This window comes from Pyrus communis, chromosome 15 (assembly GCF_041283825.1).
Source record: "Pyrus communis isolate YQ-2024b chromosome 15, ASM4128382v1, whole genome shotgun sequence".
Lineage (NCBI taxonomy): Eukaryota > Viridiplantae > Streptophyta > Magnoliopsida > Rosales > Rosaceae > Pyrus > Pyrus communis.
This window is the reverse complement of record NC_142579.1, coordinates 23625180-23642726: the sequence shown is the minus strand read 5'-3', so window position 1 is coordinate 23642726 and position 17547 is coordinate 23625180.

Below are 17547 nucleotides of genomic sequence, written 5' to 3'. Positions count from 1 at the left end.
ATCCAGAATTTCTAAAAGCAGACCAACGCGCCAACATCCTGTAGAAGCACACGGACGCGTGGACAGCAGGGTCAAGTTCATCATTTCACTGTACAAACAGAGGAAAATTTTCAGAATACAATGGAATTGGAGGTCATTTTCGCCCGTTCACTGTTGATGAACAATGTTTTTTTTGTTGAGTTTTAGTATATGTATAATTTGTTGTTGTATATTTCTCTTTGTCGGAGGCAATGTATACCAGGCTACACATAACTTAAAGAATAAGAGACAATTACATAATCCTAATAAATTAAGAGTAATGTTATTTATATCATTTTTTTATACCATATTTTCATACCACCTTAAGTGATATTTGATGTGGACAGCCACATCATTTGAATTAATCAGATTTTTAAATTTAGTTTATTATTTAATAAACTAATAATTAAGAAAAACTAGTTAATTGAATGATGATTGTGGTATATGAGGAGTTTTTCTCCTTTCTTGAGTTTTGTAAAATTTTTAAATGATGTGGTTGTCCACCTCAAATATCAACTAAGGTGATATAGAAATGTGGTATAAAAAGATAGTATGATTAGCATTACTCATAAATTAAAGAAGAGTAATGTTATTCATACCATGTTTTTGTACCACATTTTCATACCATCTTAGGTGACACTTGATGTGGACAGCCACATCATTTGAATTAATTAGATTTTTAAAGTTAGTTCATTATTTAATAAACTAATAATTAAGAAAACTAGTTAATTAAATGATAATAGTGGTTCTTTTTTTTTTTTGGGTTTTGCAAATTTTCCAAATACTATGATTGTTCACACCTAAGATGATATAAAAATATGGTATAAAGACATAGTATGAATAACATTACTCATTAAAGAAACCTAATTACATACTAAAAACATTTGTTTGACTCACGCCAACCAATTTTGTTGATGGAAATGAGATCTATCTGGAGATGGATGGATGGACATAACAAGAAAAAGGCCGAAAATCAAGAACAGACCTATGACTACTGAAACGGTCTTTGTGGAGACCGATCGACGTGCCTTGAGATAACAGAAATCACTTCTTTAATTAAGTGTATAAACAAAATATGCTTTTAGGCCATGGTATAGATAGATTTTTCATATTTAATTAGTAATTAGTTGAATGAATTCTAGCAGCTAGCTGCAAACTGTTAGATATGTAACGAAATTCCAAAAACACATAGTTAGACGCGTCTTTGAACAACAAATTATTAGCTTTCATTAAGAACAAAAACGACCAGGAGAAAACACTTTTAAAAAATTTGATCATCTTTTTAGTGGAGGCAGATTGTCTGCCTTCCTATTTGGGTGTCCTTTCTATCATCTCCTATTTTGTACGGTCACGGTTAAACCACGTCAACATTTTATATTGATTTTTTTATAGAGATAATAAGACAAAAAGCAATAGGAATATAAAATATTGACGTGGCTTAACCGTGAACGCACAAATAGGAAAGAATGGAAGGGTATCCAAACATGAGGGCAGACAATCTGCCTCCCTTTTTAGTACCCTGTGTGATAAACAGGAGAAAACAGAGGCAATCTGAATCAGTCTATAAGAGAGCCAAAAATTGGGATGAAGGTTCAAAGATATCTATCCTAATTATTAGGATCGACAACAAGTTCAACTTTGTAGACTATAGTAGTTTCTCAAATATTTTGGGAAAAATTTGTGTTTGAGGATGCGTGTGTCATTTAGTAATAGCATAATTGTCAAGGATGTCCTGATCAACTATTTGAAACTTTGTTGAAGTAAATTTTGGTACCAAGTATTGGTTCCAACCAGATGAATAAATTAAGAAACTGAGGAGAGAATGTCAACTCGCACCAACTTTGAAAGTATTGGAAAATGATTTAAGCCTCTAAAATTAGCAGTAAGGGTTATTTTTATAACAACTTGAGCAATTTTATACGAGGAAAAGAAAACTTTCTTGCACAACTTTGAATCTATCCGTTGATTTGTAAATAAAACAATACAAGTGTGAAATTGGTAGTTAAGTTCAATCGTAGAGAGTCACGTATGTATTGTTAAATTGTCAATTATATTATTGTCAAATTGTCAACTTTGAAAAATCGTATTCATTTATATTCTTAACTACAGTTGGATGACTTAGTGATTTTAGATTTGTCTAATTTTTTGTAAAGATAATATGCGCTAAAATATAGACGATTTAGATCGTTGAAAAAGCTAAAGAATGAGCACCATAATGTGTTGAGGGATCTCTCAACGAAATGGAACTCTATATATGTCAATGTATGTATAATTTTAGTCAACTATGATTAATGAAGCATGAATCTTAAAGGGCAGAAAGATGAGCTGCTATATACAGTTACACGCGACCCGCACACGCTTACCGTCTTTGAGTTGAGTTGCTCTGCTTAAGTAGGTCTGGTCCTCACTGACCTAAAAATATGTGTGCTTCTCAGTTGTACTTACACTTTGCTCAAATTTTTATGCCCCTTCCCATTAATTATATCAAAAAAGAAAATATAAGTTGGGGGCGCAAGAGGAAGATCAAATTCAATAGGGTGAATCTATTACTTGAAAAAAATATTATGAACACAGTAATAAGACACATAAAAAAGGTGGGAATGATACTTGTTTCGCAAGGGATAGAACTTAATTAGTACCATCGATCGCTAATTAAGAACCAAACCCTAGATCTTTTCATGTCACCTGAGCCAGAACACAGATGGCCATTGGCATTCATATATATGATCTTATAATCAGACGCATGTCGCATGTGTTCAAAATGATCACTGCAAGTCTGCAACCGCCACAGCAGGAACTCAACATGCGGTTCCAAGTTTTAGTGTACAACGTTATTGTGTTGCAGAGACTTGAGAAGTAGGCAAAATCATGACGACCAACTATATGCATGGATATGGGTTTCAAGAGGGTTAAGAGGCAATTAGTTGCTTTTTTTTTAATTTTTTAATTTTATTTGTGGCTTAATTGGATTAATATTCCCCGTGGTGACACGGTAGTTGGAAGATAGCCCTTATCCTAAAAAACAACTAGGATTTAAGCTCATGTGGTGAAGTTTGTTAGGATTTATGCCCACAATTAAAAATTCTGTAAATTTTCGGTTAATTATTAGCACGTGAGCCAGCCCCATGTGCTAACAACTAACAGAGAGTTCCGTTTGAGCCTAATATGTGTGGCTCATGCGCTAATAATTAACAGAAAGTTGGCAAAATTTTCAATTTTGAGCATAAATCCTAACAAACTTCACCACAAGAGCTTAAATCTAGTTTTTTTTTTTTTTTTTACCACATGGGTTATCTTCCAATTACCTTATCACCACGGGGACTAATAATCCAATTAGGCCCTCTTTTTTTTTTTTCAAACAAACTGTAATTATAGTAAGGATCCTCGAGTGATCTTTATAGACATAATCATAGGACATGTATCTTGCAATGGAACTAGAAAATCGTAAAAACCAAATACAAATATGATATTAATATCCAAGATCAGCAACCACATCTGCCATCATGTTTGATTCTCGGAAGATATGTCTGAATGAAACTTGCAAAATTTACCCTTGAGGTGATGATGTCTTCAACATAAAATACTTAATTCTCCAAGGAAGTTGCGCCTTATAACTTAATAATAGAATGGTAAATTTTCCAAATTTTATTCAATAGTCATCATGCATTTAGAATTGGAGATCCCATTTTCTTGACTAGAAGTGATAATAGTTTCATTAATAAATAAACAAATTACAAAAGTTACCACGTGGCTATATTTTTTAGTGATCAATTCAATGATCCGGAAAGAATTAGCACAAATAAGTATACAAAGTAATCTTTAATTGCTACCACAAGCACTACCCGTATTAGCACAAGCCACTGGTTTAGATCCACTACAAATATGACAGACTCAACGAACGCAAACCAAGCACACACAATGTCATCGGCAACAAGTGAGACCACATCAAATCATAGCTGGTAAGCGAGGCCTTATCACTTGCTAAGTAAGACATCACCCATTAGACGTGGTACAAACAAAACCTACCGTAATCCGAAAATGGAATCCACCCATCTGCTCATCTCCATAGGTTTGTTCATCTTAACTTGTGACTTTATTGCTTCTGTGAGATTGGCCCAAACTGCAAGCCAAGCAAAGCGGAGCCGCCATGATCTGGCCAGGTAAAGCAGTGTCGCCACAATTTGATCAAGAAGAATATTTCCAACTTGAAAAATCAAACCATATGAGGGGATTCTTACCTACCGATAACCAAAAAACCAGCCCAAGTTCACAAATCCAGCGCCAAATCAAGGGATAGTCTTTGGGTGGGCAAATCACGAAATTGGAGTGAAGGCTCCAACAAGAAAAAATAGCTGCCAAAGTGGTAGGGGAGAATATAAGTGTTGGGCAACACCAATGGGGTGAAAGAAATATTAGATATAACAAGATGGTGACACTTGTTAATTTGACAAGAGGTTGAGTTAGTTGTAATTGGGAGTTAGTTGGAAATGGAGTTAGTTAGGAGTAGAGGGTATTGTGGTCATTGTTGTAATATGAATGGTAGGTACATAACCATTGTATACGTGCCATTTGGTATTCAGTGAGTGAAATACAAGAATTCCATTTACTTCTCTCTCTAAAACTTTCTCTTTTCCTCCAAGCGTTTCATTTGCATTTCTCTGTTATACATACATAAAGGTTAAGATGGTATCATCACTGGGAAAGGTTCATCGCTGATTTCGATTCTAGGAGTTCTTCCGATGTACATGGGTTGCGGTCGGTGTTCGTGTTCGTGCTAGCGATCGTGGGTTCTGTAATTTCTTCAACGAGGATTTATCAAAAATTCTTGGAAGGATGGAAGCTGAAATTGGGTAGAAGTTTTGTTGTTCTAGCGAAGAAATTTTTTAGGTGATTTTGTTCCAGTGTTATTCACTTTCTGTGTAGCTGATTGATTTACAGATTCAAGGTGTTAGCTTATGTGATATGCGAATTTAGGGTTTTCTGCATTTTTCCTTCTATTTCAGTTTATCTACATGATAATTGGTTGATTTCTGCTTAAAAGTTGGATTGTGAAGGAGATATCTACAAGGAAGTGTCATTCTTTCTTGGTGAATCCGAAAGTGTCAATCTTTCATGAATAGTTTACAGTTTGATTGGAAGAAAGTTCCAATCTGTCTTGAATACGAAAGTGTCAACCTTTCGTGATTTCTGCATCAAAATTACTTGGAAGAAAGTTTCAATCTTTCTTGAATATGAAAGTGTCAATCTTTTGTGATTTCTGCATTTCTCTATGAAAGTTTCAGTCTTTCTTGAATTTTGTTGATCATGGCTAATACAAATATAAAAGTTGAGAATATTTTAGGGATGCTGACTATAAAGTTCAAGGATGATAACTTTGCCAAATAGGCATTTCAATTTCAGTCAGTCTTGAAAGGGTTTAAGATGTTTAGTCATTTTGATGAGGATACTGCTTGTCCACCTAAATTTGTAATTGATACTGAGAAAGGAGTGACTGATGAAATTAGTGTTGCATTTATTGAATGGGAATCTATGGATATGGCATTGTTGAGTTTGTTGATTGCTGCACTTTCTGATGAAGTAATTAAGTATGTTCTTGGTTGCAAAACTGCATTTGAAGCTTGGTCCAATCTTGTTGATAGATATGCATCTATGTCTAAATCCAGAGTGAATCATTTAAAGACTGAATTGCATGCTATACAAAAAGGAAGTCATTATGTTGATAAGTACTTGTTAAGACTGAGGAGTATCAAGGAACAATTAATTGCAGTTGGAGAATCTATGTCAGATAATGATGTGATCATTGCAGGGCTTGCTGGTTTACCAAAAGAATATGCCATAATTCCAACTGTAATTTTGGCTAGAGAATCATTTATAACTCTAAAGGAATTTAGAGCTCAATTGTTGGGTGCTGAAAAAGAGATAGAAGGGGAAACAAATGTATTATCTCAGAATATATATGCATTGTATATTTAACGTTCAAGTAGTTCACAGGGGTCATCTTCTGCTTCTGGTTCTAATCCTCCAGGACATTGTCATTTGCTATCCACTACAGGTGGTGTAATTGCTCCATCCCCATACCTCAATCCATCTCAACTTCAGTTTCCATCTGAGCCCTATAATTCTCAATTGCCACAACAGTTTCCTGTTCCACAGCTTCCTGTCTATCCGCATCTACCATTTGGTTTTGGTTTTCTAGGGAATGCCTCTCATACAAATGCAAGACAACAGTTTGGTCAAAATGAAGGCAATAATTATAATGGAGGCAATAACTACAGATCAAATGGTGGTAACAATTACATATCAAATGGTGGAAATAACTACAGAGCAAATGGTGGTTTCAAAGGCAAGAATTTCAATGGAGGGTTCACTGACAGTTCTTCTTTTTGGAATTCTAGGCAAAATGGTAATGGAACATGGTCTGGTCATACTAAGAACAGATCTAATATGGTTATAGAGTGCCAAATCTGCAATAAAAGATGGCATACAACTGTGAATTGTTTTCATAGGATTCCAATACTCTATCTACTGGTTATATGCTTGAGTGTTAAATATGTGGTAAAAGAGGACATTTTGCACTAGAATGTTATCACATGGGAAATTATGTCTTTCAAGGTCAACCTCCACCTCAATCTCTAAATGCTATGGTTGCACAACAAACATCTCACTATGTTCCTCAAGATTCTTGGGTTGTTGACACTGGTGCATCACATCATATCACAGTTGATGTGGATGCTTTGAACAATGTTACACCTTTTGAAGGTTATGAAAGAATCACAATTGGGAATGACACAAGTTTAAATATTGCAAATATTGGTTCTACAACTCTTCAAACCAATTCACATGTTCTTGTTCTTAAAAATGTGCTTCATGTTCCAAAAATAGCAAGAAGTTTACTATCCGTACAACAGTTATGTGCTGATAATCATAGTTGGTTTATTTGTGATGAAAATCAATTTTTTGTGCAGGAATCTGTATCAAGGAAAGAGTAGGCCCAAAGCACTGTTTCAGATTCCAGTACTCAAGAGCTCGAAGGGAATGCAATATGTGGTTTAGAGTTCAGCTGCTTATCTTGGACAATTTGTAAAATCCAGTATATGGCATCAACGATTAGGTCATCCAACTAATGAACTAATGTCTGTTATAATGAGGCAGTCTAGTAGACTAGTAGAAATAGACAGTCAACATAGTTTGTGTACTCAATGTATCAAAGGGAAAATGTCTAGGCTTTCATTTCTTGCTAGGACTAATAAGTGTTCTTTCCCTTTTGAAAAGGTCCACACTAATATTTGGGGACAATCTCCTGTAAAATCTCTAGAAGGTCACAAATACTATGTAACCATTGTTGATGAATATACAAGATATGTTTAGATATTTTCCATGTGCAATAAATCAAATGTATTTGCAATATTTGTGAACTTCTATCTCTATTAAGAAATTACAATCTGATGGGGGTGGACAGTACACTAGTCATTCATTTAAGTCATTTCTTGAAGCAAAAGGAATACAACAGTTAATTTCTTGTCCATATACTCTACAGCAGAATAGCTTAGTATAAAGTAAACACAAACACATTGTAGAAACAACAATTACATTACTTACCACAACAAGGTTGCCAAGTTCTTTCTGGTATTATGCATGTGCACATGCTTTGTTCCTAATTAACTGGTTGCCATGTAAGTCATTATCATTGGACTCTCCATATATCAATTTGTATAAGAAGCCACCTAAGTTGAAAACCTTAAGAGTGTTTGGATCTGCAATTTACCCTTGGCTCAGACCATATAATGATCATAAATTGCAACCTAGATCTGAAGTCTGTGTATTTTTGGGATATTCTAGAGGTTATAAAAGAGTCATTTGTTACAATCCAGTCACAAGAAAGTGTATAATATCGAGACACATCATTTTTTATGAAAGTGATTTTCCATTCTCAAAGTTTCCGCATAAATTGCAGAATCAATAGTCTACTATACATACCGGTTATATTAAACACACAATTGTACCAGTTCCAATTCCATTGAGTAGTTCATCAGCTACTAATGTCTCATCTCAAAATCCATTAGTAAATTTCAGTATCCTCAAATGGTCAACAGGTTCATTCAGAGTCTTCTGGGATGCAACAACATATAGACAATTCTCCATTACCTTCAGATGAGCAAGTTGTGGACTCACAATCATCACTTGCTAGTCAATAGAGAGAAGCACAGTCATTGTCAAGTTCAAATACTACTTTTTCCTTTACAAATGATACTTCTCCTTTGCTTCATGTCCTCAATCCTACACAACTTCAGGTAATTCTTCCTATCTTTACTTCTGATATACAATCTAGTGCACCTATCTCAAGCAATGGTATTCAAACAAGACTGAAGACATGTGTTATAACTAGAAAATATTATTCAGCCTTCTTGACAGCTATACCTAAACTATCTTCACTGCAACTACGTGATTACAATGATGAGGATATATTTGGGAACAATATATGTGGCTTCTCATTTCTTGCTGATACATAAGATGTGGATGAACCTAAGAATTTTAAAGATGTTTCCAGTATTATACAATGGCAGAATGCAATGCAGGATGAGTTCAATGCATTACAATCATAAGGAACTTGGAAATTAGTTCCTCCTCCTTCATATAGGGTTGTAATTGGAAGTAAATGGGTCTATAAAGTGAAGAGAAATCCTGATGGGACAGTGTCTAGGTACAAGGCAAGGTTGGTTGCACAAGGTTTCAGCCAAGAACAAGGTTTGGATTATTCAGAGACATTCAGCCCTGGTGTTAGACATACAACTGTGAGACTTATTTTATCTTTGGCAGCTCAATTCAACTGGCAGTTAAGACAACTTGATGTTAAAAATGCATTCTTGCATGAAGACCTTGAGGAAGAAGTTTATATGAAGCAACCTCAGGGTTTTGTGGATTCCAAACATCCAAATCATGTGTGTAGATTAATTAAGTCACTTTATGGCTTAAAATAGGCATCAAGAACATGGAATTCCAAATTTACAAGTTTCTTACCAGCATTGGGATTCAAAACTTCTTTATCTGATTCCAATTTGTTTGTCAAGGTTGATAAAGGGGATGTGATGCTTCTCTTGTTATATGTGGATGAAATTATACTCACTGGTTCATCTGTTACAAAGATTCAATCAATTGTTACACAGCTTGCAGAAGTTTTTGATTTAAAAGACATGAGAATGTTAACATACTTTATGGGGCTTCAAATCCAGTACAATTGAAATAACTCATTATTTGTCAATCAGTCAAAATACGCCAAGGAATTATTGAAGAAAGCTGGCATGGACAATTGTAAACCAACATCAACTCCTTCAAAACCTCACTTTCAGTTACTTACGACTGACGAAACTTTATTATCAAACCTATCTCATTATCACAGTTTAGTAGGTGCTTTACAGTACCTTACTTTTACAAAACCAGATATCTCTCATGCAGTGAATGTGGTATGTTAATATATGACAAGTTATACTGAGTTGTATATGCATCTTATGAAGAGAATACTACGATACTTGCAAGGTACATTGGACTGTGGGTTACAATAAACAAAGTCAAATGAGTTTCATATATCAGCCTTTTCAAATTCTGATTGGGCAGCTGATATTAACACAAGGAGGTCCATCACTGGATATGTTGTATATCTGGGATTCAACCCCATATCATGGAAATCCAAGAAGCAATCAATAGTGACTCGGAGTTCCACAGAAGCTGAATACAAAGCACTTGCTCACTATGCTGCTGACATTTTATGGATTCGATCACTACTTAAGGATGTTCATCAGTTCATACCTATTCATCATATATTACACTATGATAACCTATCTGCATTAGCCTTATGTTCTAATCCAATTTTTCATTCTTGGATTAAACATTTGGATACCGATTATCACTTTGTTTGAGAGATGGTCCAGAAATGAGATTTGACAGTTCAATATATACCAACAGAAGATCATGTTGCAGATGTGTTTACTAAAGGCTTACATAGCCCTGTGTATCTCAAACATTGCAGGAGTCTTCATATAGGAGTTCCTGATTTGCAATCTTCACAAAGTCACCATGGAATCAACCTTACAAGTTCATCGTCTAAACATTCTAAGTCATCAATTCATCCATCAGACTCTTCTTTGGTTATTCAAACTCTGCTGTGACAATCCCAACAGTGTTTGAGGGGGGCATATTAGATATACAAGATGGTGACACTTGTTAATTTGTAAGAGGTTAAGTTAGTTGTAATCAGGAGTTAGTTGGAAATGGAGTTAGTCAGGAGTAAAAATGTTAGAGGGTATTATGGTCATTGTTGTAATATGAATTGTAGGTATATAACCATTGTATACATGCCATTTGGTATTCAGTGAGTGAAATACAAGAATTCCATTTACCTCTCTCTCTAAAACTTTCTTTTTTCGTCCAAGCGTTTCTTCTGCATTTCTTTGCTATACATACATAAAGGTTAAGAAGAAAAAGGAGAAAAAGGAGAAAAAGGGTGGGACGCCAGCAAGGGCGGAGCTAAGAACAAGGGGCCCGCGGTTGGGCTTGGTTGCAAATTTAGGGTTTGCTTTTGGAGAGAGAAAGGGAAGCTTCCCCATTTTCAGTTATAGTAAGATGTGTTAAATCAAAGTGCATACATCTTACACAAAAAAGTAATTTGTGTGGAGCCTAAAATAATCCCGAAAATTCTAGAGGTGACACGTGAACTTTTATTTAAGAAAAACAAGATTGCCTTCAATAAATGGGCAGACTTCTCAGATGCTCCCACGTGCAACTTACATCCCTGGAGAACTCAGCAGCCCGCAGCCCACAGCTCACCTTCCCTTGGCAAGGAATTAAAAATAAGGATTAATTACCCAAATCTTATCTTTAATACATTCCTAATTGAAGATTGACTCCAATCAAGTAAGTAATCCCAATTTAAATAAATTAAGGATTATTACCCTTTTATCTCAAGATATTATCTCCTATTAAATACCTTGGGAATATTTAGAGAATTTCTCCATTAAACCTTATATGGCCGGCCCTAACCCTATAAATACCCCATATTCTACCAATTTTAGAGGGTTTTTGCAATCCTAAAAAGCCTAAACACTTTACTCTCTTAGAGAAACTAACTTAGGTATCGGAGATTCGTTGATCTAAGGGGCAATGGAGTAGGTGGCCGCATGGCGCACAGAGAAGAGCACGTGAGCAATCTGGCTCAAGTTCCATTGGCAGCCCTTGCTCGACACGACAGCGAGCAGCACAACATGTGCTACATGCACAGCAACCGCGCCACAGACGATCAGGATGAGCTGAAGATCAACATGGACCGGCATGTCAACAATGGGGGCAGTTAGAGGCTTCGCTGCCCTCACTAGGCGTAAATCCAGGAGGAAATACAAATGCTCATAGCAAAGTAGCTGTGCGGATTCCAACGCATTGACACTAACAACGATGCCCTCCATAGAAACGTGGCCAACCTGAGTAGGTTACCCGTTACAAACGAGATCGAGTAGAAAGAGCCACTGCAGAAGTTTAATCCGCCACATTTTGCCTTGTTCAAATGAGATGGAGATCCGGATAGACACTTGATGCACTACCGAAGTGCCATGACCTTCTACACCAACAATGACGCGCTCATGCGCAAAATCTTTGCCGTGACACTCCAAGGCGAGGCACAAGACTGGTTCCACACCCTACCTTCATGTTCAATCCGAAACTTGAGCGAAATTTCCTTGGTTTTCACTAAGGAATATTCGTCCTACCGCTCGATCAAAAAGAAGTCTGACCACCTCTTCAACATGAAGAAGGATTCGAATGAGTCATTCTGCACATACATCAAAAGATTCAAGGCAAAAAAGGCGAAGATTGTCGGATACGATGACAGCATTGCATGCTCAGCATTCCGAAAAGGGCTCCTAGTAGATCACCCACTTTTCAAAAAATTGATTATGGACGAGAACCTGACCCTGGAAAACTCTTACGCTTTGGCAGAGAAGCACGCACTGTGGGATGAGGCCAAGCAGTTCTGCAAGAATGAGCAAAAAAATAAACGCATGGATCATTCTCAAAACATAGATGACTTAGTGCCTAAGGCATTCACTAAGTTGACAGTTTTGGTTGGTCAGATTCTCCTTAGCTTAAGAATGAACCATGGTTCGAATTGCGGCCACCCATGAATGATGATTTTACCAAACTGGATTAGACAAAGTATTGCACATTCCACTGAGGGCCGAGTCACACTACCAATGGTTGCCTGAAATGGAAATAGTACCTCGAGGAGCTGACGAAGGAAGGCCGGTGCGACGAATACCTCGATAAGCTAGCTGCTCGGCCTACGCAAGTAACGGAAGTTGACACTGAACCCCCATTGAAGATGATGCGGATTAATGGCATCTTTGCCAAGTCAGAGCACTCTCGGTCCACAATTAGCAATATGAATGAATGCTTGGAGAAATCCCTCATCACCTCCTAAACTCTGTTTATGCCTCTCCCAATAAGTTCGAAGTCTCAAGCAATTCACCGAACAAGACCTCGCAAGCTGAGGATTATCCTAGTTATTATGCAGTTTCTACCTTCCGGCATAGTTGATGTGTTTCTTTATTCTTAATGAAGATCGAAGAAGTTATTCACAAACCTGGCTCAACTGTTGCCTACAACAACTGCTCAAAGCCCTATTTGGGCAAACTCTCCAGCACGAGAGGGTAAACTAATTCCCCGACACCCATCTGGGTAAGCTTTCCAGCGTGAAAGGGTAAATTAACTCATCGACACCCATCAGGGTAAGCTCTCCAACGCGAGGGGTAAACTAATTCCCCGACACTCTTCAGGGTAAGCTCTCCAGCGCGAGAGGGTAAACCACTTCGAAATATCCAAACATGGATGGGTTATATGACTGCTCAGGTCCCTCTGAATGCATCGGTAACCTGCGCTGGACGACTCCTAGAATTGGCCACGATAGTCATTCCACCAGAATAGACTTAGCCAACTAAAGGATTCAATTTTGCGGGATCTCGGGTCTCTAACCAGAAAAGATGCTAAGTACAGGACCCCTGCCCATGAAAGAATTTGCGTGACAAGATGGTTCATCCTCGACGTCCAAATCTTCATGAGTGGCTTGATTTCAAAGTGTTGCAATACTAGTTAAGTGACCTACGGGATCAAAGCTACGACTCAGAAGGATATGGTATCTGAGGAGCGACTTCGCCTACACCTCATGCCAAAAAATGCCTCCGAGAGCCAGGGATGACGCCTAAAATGGTTACGCGGGTCGTCTACTTCTGTAAGTAAGACGCCCGGCCGCCAACCCTATGACTACAAGCCCAAGGTAACCTGTAAGTCGAGACTTACTCCTACTATGACTACACAAACTTGCCTGGTTACTTACAAGCAGAACTTTCGGCCGACAGTCTATGGTTTAAGTTTTGATGGGACAAAGTCGAGTGTCACGACTATAGTAGCTACGTGGACCTCCTCTACTTCCTGCGAGAAGCACGAGTCCGGCTGACAGCCCTATAAGTCAAAAATCTCGCAACGTGCCCCATGAGGGCCAAGGCTCAATAAGCCACTAAAGTTTAGTGTCACAATTATAATTACTACGCGGACCTCCTCTGCTTCCTGCGAGAAGCACGAGTTCGGCCAATGGTTGTATAAGTAAAAAATCTCATAACGTGCCTTGGGAGGGCCAAGGCTCAAGAAGCCACTAAAGTCGAGTGTCACAACTATAGTAGCTACACGAACCTCCTCTGCTTCCTACAAGAAGGACGAGTCCGGCCGACAGCTCTATAAGTCAAAAATCTCGCAATATGCCCCGAGAAGGCTAAAGCTCACGAAGCTACCCAGAGCCGAGATTCACAACTATAGTAGCTACGCGAACTTGCCTGCCTCCTATGGAGACAACGAGTTCGACCGCTGGCTTTATAAGTTAGAAATCTCGCATTTTTTCCTTTTGCAGGCAAGGATCCCGAAGCTCCAAGGTCGAAACTAAAACCTAAGTGACGACGTGGGATCAACTGCTTCGTTGAAGCAACTCACCCAACCGCTTATCCTACGGTAAAGTTTCGCAAAAGACATGGCGAAATGGAAGGATGAGGCAAAAACAAGGAAAGTTGTTTAATAAATTTCTATCAAAAGACTACTCCTTGGCAGCATGTGCAACCACTGGTTCCTCAACTGCCATGCCTTCAGCAGCCGTGCCATTCCCAGCAGTTAAAACTTTCATCAGCTCATCCTCAGCCGTCCTTGCCTAGATTGCCTGACTTTCAATTGCTCCACCAAAGGCAACCTCAAATGAGAAATCAAGCAGATCAATTGGAGAAATGGAAAAAATCTCGAAGTCATTCTCAGAAAACTCATAATTCGATGGCTTGACCTGAAAATGGTCTACATAGCTAAGCTTGTAGAAATTAACCTAACAAGAAGCAAACGCCACTTCGTGACCAGCTTTCTTATTCTTCAGCTGCGCATCCTCCTCAACAAGCCCAATATAAGCACCCTGCAGCTCATCCAGCTCATTTTTCATGTTCTCGCTAGCAAATAGCGCACCTTACAGATCCACTTCCTTAGACTCAAGCTTACTGGCAATCTCCTTGAGACAAGACACTTCAGCATGCATGAAGATAAACTCTTCGTCATTAGCAAAACAAGCAGATCGTAGGTCCGAATTGACACGCTTAAGGTCCTTGACCACCGGAGAAACACGACAGATTTCCTTCTCTGTAGTTTTCAACATCGCCTGAGTCACACAAAGCCTAGCATTCAAATGGGCGGCTTCCTCACGAGCGATTTCCAACTGTAAAGAAGTGGGGGCAAAGACATCTGACCTCTTCAAAATGGAAAGTTCAGATTCGAGCTTCTCGATCTTTTCAGTAGTCGAGCGAAACTGAGCCACCAACGCCACTTCGGCCTCCTTGGCACACTTGACAACATCCTAATCAACACGTATAGACTCAGCTGCCAGGATCAAAGTCTTATGCATTGTAGCAATCAGGGAGGACCTCATCGAGTAGGCAGGACACTTCGCAAAATGAGTCTGAGCGGATGATAACTTCCCTAACACTGTCAAAATTGGCGCATGTATCTACGTCCTCATGCAGGTCAGCCTTCAGTAGCGTACAAACTTCAGGAAACTCTCCAGCTTCAGACTTGGTGGATCTTTCACAACTGCCTGTACGAGCAGATTTCCCCCTTTCAGCAAACGAGTCAATCACGACAGAAGGAGGAGTAGGCCCAAGTGTTGCTTTAGCAGTTGAATCCACCTTCTGACTCTTCATAGCGACAAGCCTCTTAAAGGCCGATCTAGACTTAGCTCTCGACGGACGCTTTGATACAAACCCAGATATCAGAGGCACCACCGAACTCTTCCGCTAGGCAAGTCTCTCAGAAATGGATGCGGTCACCTTCGGAGTAGCAGGTTTCACAGGCTCAGGCTCAACGGCCATCTTCGCTCCCTTGGGGGAAGTTAGATCAATGACAAACTTTTTAGCAGCAGACGAGCTTCCACAAGCAGCAGAAGAAGTCATTGGCTTCTTCTCAACCGAAAGCTCACAAGCAGGTGAGGAAGACCTCTTCTTTCCACCACTATTGGCAGCAGGTTTTACAACGATTGGGCGAGCTAACGCCTCGTCCTTTATCCGCTTCAACTCTTCCCTCGGGGGCAGGCTACCTTTCTCCCGACGAAGAGGGCTGAGCAGTCAGCGCTACTTACGGTACTCAACTGGAATGCCCAAGGCAACGTGCATTTTCTTCATATCCGCCGAAGTCCTTGGAGTTGAGCCAAACTTCGAATCTACACAAAGTAAGAAAAACGATCAATAAATTGAAGTCATGGAGCAGCTCAACAAAAATTCAAGCAGGACAAGAATGAAGCAGTTCATTTACCACTGATAAAGGTAGTCGGGACACGCAGCTCAAGAGAAGAGTCAGACTCTCACTCTTCACTCACCTCCAAGGTGTCTTTCACCCAACCATGATCGTCTTTTCTAGAAGCATCGAACAGCTTATGGCGAAACCTCAGCTACCCCACACCTTCCTTGTGGCCGATCTCAAGGAAGTACCAGAACACATTTATGGTTAAGCCAAGATCAAAGAACCTGCTCAAGTTCAAGAACCCCACCATCACATGAACTGCATTTGGGGAACATTAAGCAGGCGCATATTTCAAGGAGCAAATCACCTCTTGGATAAGACGCAGCATGGGGGAAGGCTCGCACCTCATTCCCCTTTTTCTTCCGTGCCCAGCAACCTTGAAGACCCGGCCCAAGCTGGTCTCCCCAAGCCCTAGTGCGCTAATCCCCTATGCCTGATTCGAGTCGTCCACCTGGCCCACGCTAACCGACCCGTGCCACGCCACCAAGCAGCCCTAAGGCTCCCATGCCATGTGTTACCCACACCCACAACCCCTGCCAAGTTGATTTTTCAAGTCCCAAGACTCCCAAAAAATTCAAGAAGAAGAAAATTCAAAATTTTCTTACCTTGGTGCGTCACAGAGAAGAAGAAGAACAATGAGAAACGACTATTCGCAAGGGCAAGAAAAGAAGAATGTTATGGGAGGGGGAAGAAAAAATATCCTTTGGCCTCTTTTTCTTGTTGGGATAATGATTGTTCTCCAAATTTATTTAATCCCCTGCTTAAGGTAGAATTAAATAGGTATTGGGGGCAATTATTTTCCTTTTCCTAGAAGAAGTCTATCTCTAAATCAAGAAATAAGATCAAGTTCAAATTGGGTAACAAATCTACAAACCCAAGTAGCTTGTGATTACTACACCTACTGCCATTTCCATGCATGCAGCACAGTAGGTATGAGGGCATTTGTGGAGTCTAAAATAATCCCGGAAATTCTAGAGGCGACACGTGGACTTTTATTTAAGAAAGACAAGATTGCCCTCAATAAATGGGCAAGCTTATTAGATGATCCCACGTGCAGCTCACATCCCCAGAGGACTCAGCAACTGAACACAGCTGCCCACAGCTCACTTGCCCTTGGCAAGGAATTAAAGATAAAGATTAATTGCCCAAATCCTATCTTTAATACATTCCTAATTGAAGATTGACTCCAATCAAGTAAGTAATCCTAATTTAAATAAATTAAGGATTATTACCCTATTATCTCAAGATATTATCTCCTATTAAATATCTTGGGATATTTAGAGAATATTTCTCCATTAAACCCTATATGGCCGGCCCTAGCCCTATAAATACCCCATATTCTACCAATTTTAGAGGGCTTTTGCAACCCTAAAAAGCCTAAACACTTTACTCTCTCAGATAAACTAACTTAGGCATCGGAAATCTGTTGACCTAACCCTGCCTCCCACCTTGTGGGCGTGTGAGGCTTAGGTCTTTGATCAAAGGTGTTGATTGTTTTGCAGGTGCATTTTCGTCAAGACTGAAGACAACAGAAATTTGCATCGACAATTTGCATGGTTCATGTTTTTTTAATGCATATGATATTATCAACACTAATGAATGGGGAAGTAAGCTAAACCTTATAATGAGCTAGTTATAATAATTTTGTTCGAATTTACCGTTGATAAGAATTGA